The 11435-nt window shown below is 38.2% G+C and overlaps 1 non-coding gene across 1 annotated transcript; it reads right to left on the reverse strand.

Moving 5' to 3' along the window:
* Nucleotides 1–10589: 10589 nt before the first annotated feature.
* On the reverse strand, nt 10590–10661 carry Trnag-ucc. The gene has a single exon. It is a non-coding gene; the product is annotated as a tRNA-Gly (tRNA).
* Nucleotides 10662–11435: the final 774 nt, after the last annotated feature.

Below are 11435 nucleotides of genomic sequence, written 5' to 3' on the forward strand. Positions count from 1 at the left end.
GTAAATTATTATAATATAAATATCAATTTCATCTTACAATACCTTCAAATGATCTTCAACACAGAATATCATCGATAGGTAAGTGTCAGGAGCAGCCTTGAACCATTTATTCCGTATAGCTTGTGCTTAAGGCACGGGAATGAATATCTTCTCCAGGCTTTTGTTTCGACGTCGAGATGAAATTTGGAACAAAAAATCATTTATAATTCTATTTTGAATTCATGTTTTCGGTACTAGACGACATTTTTAGGAAGCAAACTCCACCGATTCCCGGAAACTCTCGCCGCGCTAAAGAAGGCGACGGAATACAGCGATACTCCACTGGTGACTACTGCCTTGTGACGTCACATCTCAATCAAGATGGAGGCACTGTGTTTCAGCGCAACATGAAATTTTCCGACTTTCAAAACGTTTTAAAGTGCATACCCCAGATGCAGAAAATAAAAGTGACTATACTAATGTTTCTTTTTTAGGCTAAACTTTCAAATTCAGCAATAAAAAAAAATTAGTGCACTTCCCTATTTTCCATGATGCGTGAATTTTGCCATTGTGCGTCGTAAGGACCTTTCGAGAGCCAGTTTTTGATGGACCCAAAATCGGTCTCAGTCCGTGGAAATCAGTCTCAACCATGAAAACGTGGTTCTGCATGTTCGTTTTTAATCATAGGGTGTGTATTCTCTTCCTTAAATTATTTCCAGTCACATCACCGATAATTCTCAGCATGTACGTGAATTACTCATATTCGAGTTTACTAACGACCAGGCTTGGATATTTTATTCCAGTCAATTAATTCATTTTAACATGGCAAGCTATTTTACAGACTCGGTGCTTAAGTACGAAATAATGATAATTCTCGTTAGTATGCCCAATCCTCACTGCTAGTCTGCTCTCATATCATTCACAAAGCAAGCCAGCGTCTACCCCATAAAATGCTCCGCTTTTATTTCATGAATTACCAGCATTACCTTGCTTTTTACGCCTTCCGCAGAAAATTACCGTAAAGATAATTCTTAGATGGGGCTCGATACTCTTCTCAGAATCGAACCGCATGCTACATAACGTAAAAACAGTTAACAGCACATCGAACCTTTTTCTTCATCTTTCCATGTCCAAAGCCTCCAAACTAGGAAGATCACCCGCTATAAAATCCTCTTCGGCACAAAAACATGCCATCGAGGGGCTCTCTGCCGCTCTGGTTCCTGAAAACATAAGATTAATTTCCTTTCCTTGGCCAAGGACTTTCCCACTACGAGGAAATTCTTGGAGATTTGCAGCTGAGAATACACGCATAGAAGTAAGGAAAGCATTCATCAGGTGCCTCCATATGGAGCATGCTTCCCTATGGGAGCGAGGCTTGGACGTTGACAGCAGCAGAGAAGTCAAGAGTGGAAGCATTCGAAATGTAGTGCTACCGAAGAATAATGAAGATAAAATAGATAAACAGAGTCAGTAATGAGAAAGTACTTCGAAGAGTTGTGGTGGAAAAGAGAAGTCTTCTAAAAAGCTTAAGGATAAAACGGGATAACTTATTTGACCAGATTATGAAACATTTTGTCTTGATGAAGAATATCGTAGAAGGGCAGGAGGAAGAGAAGAAGGGCAAGAGAGAGCCCAGAATGAGTTACACGAGAAAGGTTTTATGGGATGTAAAAGAGAAGAAATACGTCACTATGAAAAGGCTAGCGGATAGGAGAGCGGAATGGAGAGCTGCGTCAAACCAATCTTAAGATTATTGATCAACTTAAGGCTGGAAGGCGATACTTGGTGGAACTTGGTGACAGGAAACATAATGAAGATACACTTTTGTATGTTCCACAGAAGTTTTAATTACCGACCCAGGTTTCGACAGTACACTATGTCATTATCAAGGTGGTATCATCACCTTGATAATGACATTGTGTACTGTCGAAACCTGGGTCGGTAATTAAAACTCCTGTGGAACATACAAAAGTGTATCTTCATTATGTTTCCTTAAGATTATTGACTAATGATGATGAGGAAATTCGCACTGTCATTTTTGTTAGTAAACAGACCGCAGTCAAAATTGAAGAGAGGAAAAACCACCAACCCTCTCCGAAGAGGGACAAGATCTATATTTGGAGGAGAAATTACTAAAAACCTTCCGCAGAAATAAAAAAGGCTCTCATCACAAGCACTCGACCAAATTCGGCAATGAGGACCTGCATGCCGTGCATACGAACACTGCGAATATCCTGCTGCCTCTTCCCACAATGATGATTGAATTCCATTAGACTACAAAGCAGGAGCAAAAGAGGAATCTATTCACAGCAAGGAATATAAGCGTTAAAGTAAAGAATCATTTCATCTGGACTGAGATTTGGAGCATGCTTCTTCATGATAGCGAGGCATGCATGATGAGAGAATCAAAGAAGTCGAGGCTGGAAACTTTCAAAATGTGATGCCATAAAATAATTATGAGGATCAAATAGATCGACCGTATTAAGATTGCGGAATTACTAGCAGATGCGGAGAGAAGAGAAACCTTGAGGAAACCTTGAGAAGAAGGGACAACATAGTCGGCCACGTCATAAGACGTGATGGACTGATTAAGACCATAGTAGAAGAACGAGTGGAAGGAAAAGAACAGCAGAGGAAGAGTTCGGATGACATATATAGAGCAGGTGGTAAAAAACGTAAAATTGAAAATTTGTTTACTAGATGATAGGCGAATTTAGTGGAGGGCTGCGTCAAACTAATCTTCGCAGTGTTGAATTTTACTGATGAATCTTCAATACCCGATAGATATTTCCGCCGCATTTTAACTTCCTCCACTTAGCAGTCTTCTTTACATGTAAAATAAACTAACCCACATGAATGCATCTTCACCAAACTCACTCTTTCCTTTCTTCCGCAGATCCATACCACTCACTTCTCCATTTCTCGGCCGAACTCTTTACACCTCAATTACGCCATCATTTTTATCGCACTAGCACAAAATTATCCAATTAATACTTGTTAATGATAAGGAAAATTATTGAGTAAGATATTAATATCCCCTATCTCTAGATCATTTCTATCGCAGTTGGGGTTCTTCATGTCCACCATCTTCATTAAACTCACTCTCTCCTTTCTTCTATCACACACTTCTCCATTTCTCCCCCAAACTACTGCAAAAGCGAGCTGCAGGATTTTCACATGCATGTTTAGTGATGGAAAATGCAATGGTTACAATGGTGGATAAAAAGGATAAGAATTTCAATCATTCCACCTATCCCAGATAAAGATAGTGCCCGAGAGCCATCATTTTAACGCCGCTATTTCAGAAGATGTTCGATATTAATGATGGTTAGATTCAGGCTTACTTTGAGACCATACTATCGGGTGATGAGACCTTGCCCTACAATAAGTTAACTTCTAATGAGTTTCCGGCATTATTTTAAAATTAGAGTCTAATTTCATTTTCACAAAATCACTTGTTGAAAATGAAACAAAATGAAATTTGATGCAAATCATCAGACTACCGATTATATTAGAGAGGGTGAGAAGCCACGGGGAACAAGTGATTTTTCCCAATTTGAGTTAAGTAGAGAAATAACGTGAATGAAACAAACAAGATCAAATTGATATTTAGAAGTGCATTTGATTTTCCACTCGATGTCAGCAAAGAACACAGAAACAATCGTATCCATTGGCCACCAAGTGTTTGTATATTTCTTCTATCATTTTCTGTGCCTAACTCTGTTTTAGAAAAAAAATCACTTCTACCTCTTGGCTTCTCACCCTTCAATTAAGATAAGAGACGGATAAGAAGTACAAGAAAGTCTTCGAGCAATTAAGAAATAATTTCCTTTCCTCCTGGAGTAAAAAAAATACGCAGCGAACTGTGACAGAAACAGATTTCACAAAAGGAAGTCATATTGTCTAAAGATACATAATTATATTCAATCTTCGAGGTTTTATTCGTAATTAAATATTACCAGCTTAAATTTTTGGAAGCGTAATACGGGAAAAGAAAATTCACGCTGTAAATTCCACACTGATAATTCTTTACCGACCATGACTTTGACACTTATATCAATATCAAGTACCGTGATAATAACATAAGTGTCGAAATCGTAGTAAAAAGTCAGTTTTGAACGTTCAAGTTGATACTTTTCTTTTTAATCATATTTCTTTTAATTTTCAGGTAGATGCACTGGCTGCTACTATTTCAAATGTATTTTACACCTCCTTATCATGCATAAAAAAATCTATCAAATCTGAAGAAGTTTTTTTTTTTGATTGATTGATTGATTGTTTGCGTCATCCAAAACTCGTTTTCCTTAGTTTAGGGCAATAAATATGTTGCTGGGTTAAAAAAATTTCAACGGCTTCTTCGCAGGTTATTAGGGTGAAAAGGCTATCGAGTTCACAGGAAACCGCAGTACGCCTCTTGAAATACTCCAATAAATAAAAGGAAGAGCAAGTTCCACTGGATTAACATCCGAATGGGTGTGTGGGGGTTTGCGTTCGAATTCAGATCAATTAGATCATTATTCCTGAATAAATCCAAGCTACGAAAGCACTTGCATACAGTAAGGCATAAGTGGTGCATATCACAAACAGGGGCGGATTTAGGGGGGGTCATATGCGCCAAGACCCCACAAATTTCATCAAGAATTTTTAATTTCTACTAGTCTAATAGTTTTTGTATCTTTGAAGAGGAGTGAAGGGAGTGTATGAACAAATGCAGGATTACAAGTCCCAAACGTAGGAGAAATCTGAGTAGTATTTATGGTAGAGCGTGGCACTCCCTACTGAAAAAATGCCCATCTCTCCCCAGGGGTATTCCATACTCCCTGGACCCAGGTCATGATCCCCTCCCCCAATTTGGTGCGGAATCGGCCCCTGATCACAGATACGAAGGAAAAAATATTATCAGCGCCACTCAGGGCTCATTAAAAAGGAAATTCAAAGATGAAGGTTAACAAACCAGTTGGGATACTCAAGTTAATCTTACAATTAGATGTCATATAAATTACGGAACTAAATTGACAATATCAATGAGAACAGTGAGTGGTTTCCATGCAGCCATAGCGTTACAAAAGCTTACCGACCCGAGCGTCTCCCACACAAAATACGTAGAAAATGGCTTCGGCGGGAGTAGTAAACATAGCCGTCACACCCGGAAAACAACACTTGCAACGAAGTCTAATTTCGTCTTGGCCTCGAGATTTAAAACGCAAAGCGAGAGAGGGGTTCAGAGAGTTTGCTGACCTGACCATAACTCAACTGCATAACAAAAACCTCTAAAGGAGCTCCGATATGAAATTCAAATCTTTTGTTACCACTCCCGCTTCCGAAAAAAACTATTCGGATGCCGCGATACATCGAATAGCCCAAAAGCTACGAAAATAAAACAGAAAGAACGGAAAAAGGCAGAATATGGCGCGCTCATAGAAACTCGTCGAAATCTATGGATTCAAATTTCTTGTACCTTCTGGACTTCTGGAGTGAGCGCCGCGAACTCAGAGCCGCCTGTGATGCAGTAATGGAACTTCGGACTGGAACCATTCAAGGAAGAATCACGGTCAAGGAGATTTCAACAACGATTTCAGAGGGTTTTTGTTGCTTATTAGCCATGGATCACAGCGAAAGACATCTCAAATTTGTCTTTGCACACAAAATTTGGTAATTGTGATATACTTTAGTTAATTGAATTTGAAGTGAATGAGTACACAGCAAAGGGATCGATAAAGCAAACAAAACATAAGTGCTTCCTCAATAAAATATAAGCTATTAACATTACTTTCATGGATGAACTGCCTCCATACCATTTTCCTTCCTTGCACAAAATATCCTACTTTTTGTACTCCTAATTAAGACTCAGAAAGGTATTCATAATAAATAACACATTAAAATTAAACATTCTTCGGCTGTGGTATCGGTCACACCTAAGAATATAAAAGACAAAAGTAGTCAATAACTAACGCAATATGACCGCTCAAGAGCTTAAATTACCGAATACATCCCATAACTTCAAGCATAATGGTTAAACTAATGAAATCCATCTACTACATCAGAAAGAAAGCACAAAGTCAAAGCAAAATTTATCCACCAAAGTCAACATGTTACATGCATTGGTATTAATGTTGCACGTTTGTCATAGCCTACCTACAAATTGTTATTCCCGACCAAAGTTTCACATCACTTGGTGGTAAGCAGAAAAATACCCTAATCCGATTTTTCCTACGTCATCAAACGCTTCCGTAAGCCTGAGAAGTGTACGAGACTTGAATCAGTGAAAAGAAAGAACCCGCCGTTTTTTTCGCTCTTCCACTCGCTGAAATACATCAGTGTGCGAACTCATGAGTAGTCGGAATCACGGCTGCGTCACACACGCTCTTTGGCTTCCAGAGTTATTTCCACGGACTACGCGCCCAGCCTCCTGACGAACCAAGCTTTCGCCGTCTGCTTGGAAGTCGCCTGGCGGAGATCATGAGGGCTGGCGGAGGAAGGGGAGAGAATTCTCAAAACCGGTCCTTTCTTTAGTGACGTCAGTTATCACGGGTCTTTCTACGTCACGGTTGACGTTCGACGATCGCTCGTGAGATCGCTGCTTTCGATTCTGAGGAATACGCCAGGTTTTACGCATTCTGAGGAACCGTACGATTCTGAGGAATGCCTTTCGCCAAGTTTCCACCTAGTTTCTCACGGTAACAAAAAAAGAGACCCAGTTTATTCCGACGCGTCAATGGAAAATTCGCACGAACTGTAGGTCATCGACTTCTCAAGCTATTCTGCCAACCGATTCAGCGAAAAATTGCGCGCTTTCAATATTTTACGGCGAAGAATATCACGTATTTAATGCGTGTTCTTCGCGTCTACATGCTCTTCGAGTAAATCAGGAATATAAGGTTAAATATCACTTTTTTCTACCCGAAGTACTAAATACAATTGTGTGTTTATTTTTCCCCTATCACGGTCATTTATTCATTTATATAAATATCTAATAAATAGGTTAATTGCTTTTCGAATAAAAAGTGATTGATGATAAGTAATTAAATTGACGTCAGAAGATAAGGCGTTATGCTGTAAAGCGTAATGTTATTAGTTAAGTTGTGATTAGGAAAATTTGTTGAGAATTGCTTTTAATAATTTAGTTGAACAGTCCGCAATTTCTTTGAAGTCAGGATGGAATAGCGATGAATGAGACTAGAACCATCCATAATACGCAAGAGAATGACATTATAATGATATATTTACTCGTTATCTACAGCTTTGGACCTTTCCCGCACAAAGCGATGGAAATTATCACCTTAAGCCAATGGGTAGGACTATAGGAAAATAGTAACTCAGGGAATAGGTGAACCATGAAAATGGAGAGATACCTCGAGCCAGTACTTGCTCATCATCGGCACATGCCGGAGAGGGATAATATGCGCCAAAAAATGAGGGATAGAATTCATTTCGGCATTTTAATGAAGGGGTGCAGCATTTTACTCAGCAAAAATTTTAGAAATTCCATAGACAATTTCCAACAACTCTGGGAAAAAATATCAACTTTATAATCGCCCCACTGTACAGGGTAATGGTACTCAATCATATCAGAACATTCAAATATTAACAAGAATAAGGGCCTTTGCATAACAAGCATTGTGATCTGCACGCTCAGAATATTTTTTTCAATCCAAGCTTCGTTCATTTGATAATAACTCATATATGAATGAATGAACATTGGGGAGGAATCTGGCGCAGCAGCGCCATGACATAAGCCCCTCCTCGGCAAATCGCGTTGAGCAGATATGTGACACAACATGGAATAGAATTAATTACATGACCTGAAAGAAGAGTTCAATATTTCAAACGGCAACAAAAGTTAGAGTTCCAAAAAATTTTCGAACACCTTAATAAAAATATATCAAACTAAAAAGAACCCCTTTTGAGTGGGATACTGGTTCTAACATATCATACCAATAAACATTCAACACGCCGTGTGGCATAATGTGATGTAAATTCTTAATAGTGAGGCAATTAAAAATATTTCCCCTACACTGAATCAGTGCTAAAAACATGAATTTGAAACGTAGCGCCTTTGCATGATAGAAATTGTGATGTGCACGTTCAGAATAATCTTTCAACCTAAGCTGCCTTCTGTTCATAAATAAACCTAATACGTTCAACAGATTCAGGCTTCAAATGGTGAATGTTAGACATATTTAAATAAATAAACCTAATATGATTGAAAATGACATCAAAGTAATCAATAGCTACATAGCACCATAGAGTAAGTATATACTCTATGATAGCACGTATCTACATAGCAAAGCGCCGTTTGCTAGGGACCTTCGGCGTGCATTGAGATGACTAGCGATTCCAAACGGTACCACTGTTTGGTTTGTGACCATTAATAATAAATATCACGCTGAAATTTTCATCACGTTGATGCAGCTTAGCGAAATTCACAAGACTTCTATTCAAAATTTCTTTAACCTTAAATTTCCAGCGCTTCTGACAGATGCTGTCGCGCAAGATCTCAGTTAAATTGATAAAAAAAGTACGAGAACGTCAGAGGCAGGAGGAAAAAGAGACATAACTTAGTAGAGCCGTCTATCAACGAAGAAAAATCAAGTATATCCATATTTTTATGGCGATGAAAACATGAGGGAGTTGTTTCAATACTCGAACAAGGGTGGTAGTCACATGGGATGCAGATATGATCGAGTAGGCGAACCCAGGAGTTGTGGACGATGCTCTTTCATCAGCCTGGAGCATGTGGCTCCGGAGTTGCGGGCAAATATGTTTTCTTTTTTTTCTCCTTTGCAAAATTCCAGCGTGATGATGGAAGAACGGAATAGCAAAGCGCATTCTCCTCATGATACTACCACTTAATATATTCTCCGAAGGCTGATGACAGATTCTGAAATGAGTAGGTACAGCCCAGCGTACGGCAGCCAGATTCGTGATGAGTTGTTTCTATAAAAATGCAGCGTTTTCAATATGTCAGGCGAGTTAGGATGGGAATTTTTACAGGACCGCAGAATGGGGACCTCCCTATTCTGTGGCCGTAATACGTTAGATGTGACCACGAGAAGGAAATAAATGAAATCTAGACTGCAAAACAAAGATTAAAAATGCATTCCTTTCCACGTACCATCTGGGTTTACAACGGTGTCTCGATAAACAAAATGAATGGCGTCACTCACTGGGATGACTCATTGCATGATTTTATTTCTCCATTGCAAAAAGCTTGTGTCATGGATTTTCTGAAGGAATTACTTCAGCAACTTTTGCCTTTGAATAAATTTGGACGCACAATTTATTAGCATGCGTAATATTTTTTATGACCGTGTGATGTGCATGAGGGGACCCTATTGCATGGTGGCGATTGATCACCCCCTGCCAAACATCATGGAGGTGGCTGGTATTGTGTAAATTTAGATGACGACAAATGAAGGCTCATCTCCGCCATGCCATACACGGCGTCCATCGCACACGTGAAAAAAATCTCTTTTCAATTAATTCCACCAGAATTTATTTCGGCGCGTTTTTCTGTTTCTCAACAGCCTGAATCTTTTGTTGGTCGGCCAAGAACTAATATAGCTAAATTGAACTACATTATCCCTTAACCTACCTATTTTTCTAGTGCATAATTTATCTCCTTTGTAAGAAATTAGTAAAACTAAATGATGGAATGGTGGCAAAAGCATGGCCGGCTAAGATCTTGAATATTCAATCTAATTTCAAAGAGAAAGTCATAAACTCATTGGTAGAAAGGCGACGAAAATCTGGCAATAGGGAATGTCAACAGAAAACTGTCAGAACCACTGGCAAACGTAACATTTGTCGTTGCAAATATTTGCCCTGAGAAATGAGCATTCAGGTACAACTATAACATACACAGATTCCCAGTAATAACGCCGTCGTTTTTATCATAGATTCGAGTTGTTGGTGAGTTTGAAGCATTTGACAAGCTTATGTTAAGCCATAGAGTAAGTATATATACTTACTTACTTAATATACTTACTCTATAGTTAAACATTTCAACAATGTATAGGATACCATAGCTGATGAGATAAGTAGAGGTAAGTCTAATCAATATTAAGATTGTTCGGTATTAGTAAATTTAGAGAATACATATATAGCCGTTCTTAAAACTGTAGGGCTTATAAGAAGCCAATGAAGAGTTGCCACTATATTTATGATTATGTTCTGTAATCAGCAAGAATATTATGGAAAATATAAAAACATAATAAGTAAAAAAAATAGTACAGGCATCAAACAGCACATCAAATAATATTTATTCATCGGCTAAAAAACGACTAAATCATCACAGCTACAGGTAAAACGCTTCATTAAAAACTTTACACATTCCTCAATTCCATATATTCATCAAGACTTCAAGAAAAAAACATACTTTTAATGTTAAAGACCTCAATATCATGCCTGTATTTGCAAAATTCATTGCCACTAACAATTTCTTATCATGTCATAAGTACTACCTATCCTCAAAAATATGCGTCACACAGAGACATTACGTAACATGTAAACATCATTAAAAAAATGAAAAATAACCTTAATTTTCCTCTCCTCCGAAAATAAAATAATAAAATACAAATCTACAATAAAAATAACAAAGTTAAAAAAAGTGCGTCGGCCGGGAATCGAACCCGGATCAACTGCTTGGAAGGCAACTATGCTGACCATTACACCACCGACGCCCTTGGAAGATGGGCGAAAAATTAACAATATATACTGAGAATTTTAGGCATTCATTTGATGTAATAAATATAGTTGTTATTTACGAAGCAACGAGGAAATTTTTTTATTACGACTCATTACCTACACATATTTTTTCCCGGGATGATTGGCGTAAGGAGATACACGGCTTTAATTAGCGTGATGATGGGAGGCGTTCACCCGCAGCGTAATATAACTTCATACAAGTGCATTTATCCCTCAAACCATGGAAAAATGACTTCACACCGTCTCCACGTCATTCATATTTCGTAAATGTTACTTAATAGCACAAATCTTCTGTCAAAGGTACTTGCAACTGTAGGCCGTGACAGTTACTTTTACGAAGAAATGAGTGAAAATTCGCTACAACTTCACATACACACTTCTAGGTGACGGTCATATTAAGTTTTGTGCGGCAATTTAATTTCAATACTACAACAAAATCGATACTGCTACGTGGCATTGTATCTTCGATATCTGCGGAGGAAAAATAATCACAATCACGGAAAAATACAATATTCAAAATAAGGAAAAATGATTTTTAAAAGATGCGTTCACTACACGGTATTATTGTGAACGCATCTTCTTGTGAGGCACTAAACAAATTCGTAGCGAATGGTATAAAATAAATTTCTCCATTTTTGGGGGACGGAGGATAGTACTTTTACTTAGTACTTCACTGTACTTTTAACGGAGGTTTACTCCGTTGAAAGTACGGTATACGGTACACTAACAACAGTTAACCGATAAGTATT

The sequence above is a fragment of the Ischnura elegans genome, chromosome 7 (assembly GCF_921293095.1).
Source record: "Ischnura elegans chromosome 7, ioIscEleg1.1, whole genome shotgun sequence".
NCBI classification, from domain to species: domain Eukaryota; kingdom Metazoa; phylum Arthropoda; class Insecta; order Odonata; family Coenagrionidae; genus Ischnura; species Ischnura elegans.